Genomic DNA, 6,000 nt, shown 5'->3' on the forward strand with positions numbered 1-6,000 from the left:
CAATCTTGGAGTCGGCGATGCACCCCTGTTAGTGCTCGGCCACACTACGACTCCTCTGTTAAGAGTAAAAACTGATCTGAAGTAGACCTTCCAAGAGTCTTTTATCAATCTGAAAGTCAGAATTCCGTGTATTCCAGAAGGATCAAATCCCTAGACCCATAACACGACATGTAGTCCTCGTTCTCCCGAAGATACTTGAGGATGTTCTTAATTGTGGTCCAGTGACTCTAGCCTGGGTTAGATTGATCCTACTAACTTATTCCTACAGCATAGTAAATGTCTGGCCTTGTGCAGAGCATCACCATACATTAAACTGCTAAAGACAGATGCATATGGAACCCATCTCAATCTCCTCAACCCTCTTGAGGCATCTTAGGACACATGTCCTTAAACAAGTGACTTCATGCCTGAATGGTAGTGGCCCCTTTTGGAGTCCTGCATCGAGTACTTGAGCAAGATCTTGTCAATGTACGATGCCTGAGACAACACTAGTACTTTGTTCTTACGATTCCGAAAGATCTGTATACCCAGAACAAACTGAGCCTCTCCCAAATTTCATTTGGAAATTGGTCGCTAGCAGTTCTTAACTGTAAGGCAGTTAGACCTACATCATCTCCAATGAGTAGTTATACCGTTACATTACAATACTAAGAAAACTACTGAAACTGTGACAATCTCTTGTAAACACAAAGTTTCATCAACGTTTTTGGTCAAAGCCATACGATCTTGAACGCAGGATTCAAATCAAATATTCCAAGATTGAGACGCATGTTTCAGCCCATAAATGGACCGATTTAGTTTGCAAACATTTTACTCTTAACCTTGGGCAATGAAATCCTTCAGGTTGCACCATGTAAATGGTCTCCTCATTCAGAAAAGTCGTTTTGACGTCCATTTTCCAGATCTTATAAATTATAATAAGTGGCAATGGACAGGAGGATGCGGATTGACTTTAACATGGCAATAGGTGAAAAAGTCTCCTCATAGTCGACTCCCTCCACTTGGGTATAACCCTTTGCCACAAGTCAAGCCTTGAAGGTTTGCACCTTCCCATCAGCACCCCGTTTACGCTTGTAGATCCATTTAAACCTATAGGTCTTACCCCATCAGGCTGATCTACAAGATCCCATACTGAGTTGAAGTACATTGACTCCATCTCGAGATTCATGGCTTTGACTCATTCATCCTGATCAACATCTTCATTGCCTTTTGATAAGACAACGGATCCTCAACGTTGCCATCTACCAACCATAGCTAGAATTTTCGTGAAACCCAGATAGCGATCAGGCGAGTTCGTAACCCTCCCACTGCGTTGAGGTTCTCTCAACTCTTGAGGTGGAACCGATCTACCAGATGAACTATCATCAACAACTTTGACTAATGAAGTAGGTCCATCGACAACTCTTGTTGAAGTTTTAGTAGTTTCGTTGGAAAGCTCATGTAACACGACTTTACTACGTGGATTGTGCGCCCTAATATGATCCTCTTCCAGGAAAGTAGCGTTCGTGGAAACAAACATCCTATTTTCAGAGGATCATAAAAGTAACACCTTTGTGTACCTTTGGGGTAGCCTACAAAGAGGCACAACCTCGACCGTGATTCCAACTTCTTGGGATTTGCCTCAAGCACATGTGTTGGGCAACCCCATATGTGGAAGTGATGTAAACTAGCTTGATCGCCTACACCATTGAACGAAACTCTATGCGATAGTGGTTTTCTCTTCAATTGTCTTTCACCTCCAAACCACAAACTCCCTTCTAACCAAAATAGCCAGAGTCCACCACTCCTGGGTTCTCACACCGAGAATACCAAGATAACTAAGTGGTAGTGTCCTCTCTCTTTGGTTCGAGTTCTTGTTGTTGTTTGGAGTGTCCATGCTTGTTCGAAGTGTTCATGTTGGTTCGAGGGATTAACGTGAAGAAGAGATCTTTAAAGGTATGATCACTTGAACTCTTATTTCTTATTCAAAAGCATGTTGTAATTTATGTTTTGATGCATAATCTATTTTGTTTACAGTAAATGTTGAAGGAAATAAAACATAAGGATTTCCATGAGCAGCGGAATGATCGTTCCAAATTTCACTCGAAATTGAACACTAACAATTACAGTCAAGAAACGGAATCTTCAAACTCTCTCAATCAGAAACGCTCGATCGGTCGCCAAGGCAGCAGTACACAAACGATTGAACACAAAGACCGCAACACAGCACGATCAACAACAACCACCACACGAACAACCCAAACACATAATGAATGACCTTCAAAACCTCGAACTCAGTCGATTTGAGTAAGGACATAACCACAATGGCTACCTTGGTGTTGGATCGATATAACAACCCTAGAGGGGGGGGGGTGAATAGGGTTTAATTAAACTTTTTTTTTTCTAAATTAACCCAATTAAACTAATTAATACATTTTTTATAAATAATAAGAAAAATTCAATTTATGCAACAAATAAGATGACAAAAATGTGATAATTTAATTCTATCTTAGCAAATAAATAAGAACAAACTAAAACATATAATAAATTGTTTAAATTAATTGCAAAAATAAAAAGGAAAGAGTTAGAGAGGAAGACACCGTAATTTTTATAGTGGTTCGGTCAAACTCGACCTACTCCACTCCCCAAGTGCCTCTTGGGAATTTGAATAAAATCTTTCCGACTCTTTCCATGGATTAAAGCCCAACCGTTACACCACTGCTTCTTTTACGAGTTCAAGAGCAAACCCGATCCTTTCCACGGTTTAGGATCAAACCGTTACAAATGTTAGAATTTTTGAAGAACACAATACAACTCAGTAGAGTGGATTTACAAGTTTAAGTACCCAACAAATTTATCCTCACAATACAATAACACTCTCTCAAGAATAAGATAAAAAAAATTGGGAACTTAGAGGGAGTAACAATGGAACTTTTGAGTTTTGGAGGATTATGAAATGTAAAATTTGTTGGTTTAAAATTTGGAGAGGAAGATGGTTATATAGAGATAGAAAAATTTTTAGAAACCACAATTAATTTGGACCATTGGATTTTGGAAAAGAAAAATCAATGGTGGAGATTTTAAACTAAACTAGTCGTTAGATACAAACAAAATATAATATTAAATTCATTTCCTTTTGAAATTAGCTAAAGCTTATAGAGTTTTCAATTAAAAGAACTTTAGTAATGAGAAATCTATGTATGTAGTATTTGATGAATCTTGCAAATGTATATTTATAATGAGCCTTTTTATAGTGATGTTTTAGAAGAAAATTTTGGAGATACTTGTTTAGTGACAAAGGCAAGCGAAATTGTTTTTTCAAGTAAGCAAGAGGTAGCAATCGAAAAAAACGATGTTGGTTCTTCATCCATGCCTAAAGAGTGGAGGTATGCTCATTCCCATCCAAAGAATTAATTTCTTGTGATCCCGAACAAGGTGTTGAAAAAAACTCGTTCCTCTCTTAATATGTTTTAATAAATCGTGCTTTGTTTCTTTCAAATTTGAACCAAAAATTTTAAAGATTTGCCGGAAATGCATGAATTTTATTTTAGGCTTAATGCAAGAAGAATTAAATCAATTTGAAAGGGGAATAAAGGTTGGGGAGTTAGTCCCTAGCCCTCTCATGCTTCTATAATTGCGAACTAAATGGGTCTTTAGAAATAAAAATGATGAAAATGGAAAATATCCCATTAAAAATAAAGCTAGACTTGTAGCTCAAGGTTATGTCAAGAGGAAGGAATTAAGATTTATGAAGAAACTTTTGCACCCATTTGCTAGATTAGAAGCTATTAAAATGTTGCTGCTTTTGCTTCTTATAAGAATTTCATTTTGTATCAAATGGATGTTTGAAAAGTGCATTTTTAAATGGTTATATCATGGAGAAGGCTTCATGTAGAACAACCTCGGGTGTTTGAAAGTTTTGATTTTCCCTAATCCAGTCTATAAGTTGGAAAAATGCTTCTTTATGGCTTAAAACAAAGCTCCAAGAGCTTTGGTATGATGACTAGTAATTTTTGCTTGAGAATGGATTTTTTAAATTGGTAAATTGATACTACTCTTTTTTATTTAAGCTAAAAAATTGATATGCTTTTAGTACAAATATATGAGGATTTGATATTATTTTTGGTTCTACTAAATGCATCTTGTGTGAAGAATTTTCTAAGTGTATGGCATAGTGAATTTGGATGAGTATGATGGAGAAAACTTAGCTTTCTTCCTTGGACTCCAAAATCAAACAAACTTCGTGAGTGTGAGTGAGTTTTTCATAAGTCAAGAATAATAACAAGATTGCTCAAAAGGTGTCGAGAAGGCGAGGGATGAATAAAATGGCAAAAACTCCTATGAGCACAATCCACTAAGCTTTGACAAGGATGAAAAAGGTAAGCGTGTAGATAATAAAAACTTATAGAGGTATGATTGGATCTTTACTTTATTTTTAATCGCTAGTAGACCCGATATTATGTTTAGTGTATGTCTGTGCTAGAATTTCAATCTTGTCCTAAGGGGAATCACATTTTACATACCGTTAAAAAATTTTTTAAATATTTGCCTTTGATACTATTGTTTTAGGCTTATTGGTATCCTAGAAATGTTGAATTTAATTTGGTAGGATATTCCGATGGGATTTTGCGGGTAGTTACTTGTCCTTTAGTTTCTTGGTTTAGTTAAAAAAAGCAAAATTTCGGTTGCCCTTATCCCACTAGCGAAGCGGAATATATTGCAGTTGCTAGTTTTGTGCTCAAAATTCTTTTGGATGAACAAACTCTTTGTGATTTTGATTAAAGTTTGATAATGTGCCTATATTTTGTGATAAATAACTAGTGCTATTAATTTGAGTAAAAATCCTATACATCATTCTAGGACTAAGCATATTTGAATAGGGCATCACTTTATTTAGAGAGCAAATGTGCAAAATGCATAATATTACTCTTGAATTTGTAGGCTCTACATAATCCAATTAGCGGATATTTTTATCAAGCCTATGAGAAGAAGAAACTTTTACAAAAATAGCTTTGAGCTCGGTTATTATTCGTTGTTGATTGCCTTTCGATTGATTTTATAATTTTACTTGTAAATCTTTTAGAAGAATTTTTGATAGGGGAGATATGGAAAGCATGTGTTAATATTCTTAGGGGGAGTTGTTGTTAAATTTATGTTTATATTTTAAGGGAAACATTTATATAGTTCTAAATTTTCTTTAATTATTCTTTTTTGATGATTCCAAAGGGGGAGAAGTTTAAGAAAAAATATGCTATAAATTTTTATGATTTTAATTGTATTAATTAGGGGAGAAATTATTTTTTGAGTAAATTTCAAGAATGATCTTTATGGTGAATATGTTGAATTTATTATGTGCTACATATGGTTTACAGTGTATTTCAAGCTATTTTTCTTGAATGGTTTTGTCATCATTAAAAAAGGGGAGATTCTTGGATTTTTGGCCTTTAATCTCAAAATTAATTCATTAATCAATGTTTTGATGATAACAAACTCAATTGTCAATTTACTGAAAATCTTAGTGTTTTAATATGTCCATAGCATAGAGCTCGAAACAACGATTCCAAAACCTCTTGAATCACTCATCAGAGTTAAAAACGAACACGATATGACTGAAACAATTCTATAGAGAAAATTACCGTAGTGGATGACGTGGCATAACCAGACCATTGCAGTAGACATGTGGCCAACATATTGGTTAAATGGGTGGATCATTAGGAGATTTAACATATGATAGACTTTTGATTTTTGATTGGTTTTAAAATAAAAAAAAATTGAAATTAAAAAAGAAAAATTTAAAAGAAAAATAAATTTAATATTTATTTTATGTTTGTGTCTAACGGCTAGTTTTTTTACACATGGTATGTTTTTATTTTTGGATTGACTTTAAAGAGAATGAGTTTTTAAAAAAAAAAAGAATTAAAGGAAAATGAATTTAATATTATTTTAGGTTTGTGTCTAACGGCTAGTTTTTTGACACATGGTATGTTTTTTTATTTTTGGATTAATTTTAAAAAGAAAATA

This window comes from Benincasa hispida, chromosome 4 (assembly GCF_009727055.1).
Source record: "Benincasa hispida cultivar B227 chromosome 4, ASM972705v1, whole genome shotgun sequence".
In the NCBI taxonomy this organism is placed as follows: Eukaryota; Viridiplantae; Streptophyta; class Magnoliopsida; order Cucurbitales; family Cucurbitaceae; genus Benincasa; species Benincasa hispida.